Source organism: Limulus polyphemus, unplaced genomic scaffold, assembly GCF_000517525.1.
Source record: "Limulus polyphemus unplaced genomic scaffold, Limulus_polyphemus-2.1.2 Scaffold758, whole genome shotgun sequence".
Taxonomy (NCBI): domain Eukaryota; kingdom Metazoa; phylum Arthropoda; class Merostomata; order Xiphosura; family Limulidae; genus Limulus; species Limulus polyphemus.
In genome coordinates, this window is record NW_013666368.1 from 209,752 (window position 1) to 211,309 (window position 1,558).

Genomic DNA, 1,558 nt, shown 5'->3' on the forward strand with positions numbered 1-1,558 from the left:
CATCACCGCCAACTCTTGAGCTATACTTTTACCAACGAATAGTGGGATTGACCGTCACATTATAAAGCCCCCACGGCTTAAAGGGCGAGCATGTTTTATTGGGCCGGGGATTCGAACCCCCGACCCAAAGATTGTGAGTCGAGCTCCCTAACCACTTGGCTATGCCAGGCCCGCGTGTAGTGAACATTCCATGAAATTTCCTGAATAGAGACTAATTCAGTATGCCGTAATTAACACCATGACACTCTCGTAGCTTATATGGTTTGTAACTACAACAAAAGCACATTTAATGAACATGACATAAGATTTCGTGAATGGAGACTAATTCAGGTCTTAACTGACACAATGAAACTCTCGTAGCTCTCCTGGTAGTAACTCCAACAAAAGCACATGTAACGAACATGCCATAAGATTTCATGAATAGAGACTAATTCAGGTCTTGAGTGACACAATGACACTCTCATAGCTCTCCCGGTAGTAACTCCAACAAAAACACATGTAATGAACATGCCATGACACTTTCATAGCTCTCCCTGTTCGTGGTTCGCGTCCTATTCCCTAAAAGAAAAACTTTCTCTATTTTGGGTCCGTGGTAAACTATAAAAGTAACGTTCAAATTTCACTCTTCGGTCGAACAAAAGCAGCCCAAGAGCTGGCGGTAAATGCTGTGTTTACCTCTAGTGATTCTATCAGATCACAATTAAGAACGATTATCACAGATAATTCTTGTATAACTTTGTGCGAATACCCGAAAGAACAAACAAAAACAAGTAATAGCATTTACCCTTTAAGTCATAATTGCATGGCTAATCATCCTGTTCGTTAATAATTTAAGCCGTTTTGATGAACATAAAGCTAAGTGATAATTTCTCTATCTATTATTTAATCTAAGTATGATCTTCTTGTAATATCACTGCTTTTGTTGACGCAAACATGTAATACTCGGACAAAAATTGTATACTGTTTACACACCTTTCTTTTCGTTTACTACTGTGTGATCATCTGCAAATATCAAGACATTTTCAACACATGGGCTTTTGTTATAGTCATTAACATCACATCATAATCTGGAATACTTGAGGACAACGTTCTTTTAATATGTGTGTACTTACGGACAGTAATTCAGATAAATTTAAACTTATATTAATGTTTGTTTGTTTGTTTGGAATAAAGCACAAAGCTACACAATGCGCTATTTGTGCTCTGCCCACCACGGGTATCGAAACCCGGTTTCTAGCGTTGTAAGTCCGCAGACATACCGCTGTGCCACTGGGGGGTCTTGTATTAATGAAAGTCACTCGACTCGCAATCCGAGGGTCGCGGGTTCGCGTCCTTGTCGCACCAAACATGCCCGCTTGGGCGTGGGGCTAGCAACTCCACCCCGATAACAAATCTGTTACAGAAACTACAACAACACTTACGTCGGCGAAGTGTTGTTGTAGCCCTATGTTCCACTAGGAACGAAAAAGGGACTAAGAAGAAGAAGAAAAAGAAGTTAATTTTCCTGTTTGTATAAATTAGCGTAATATTTCGGTAAACTACGCTATACTGGGTAATC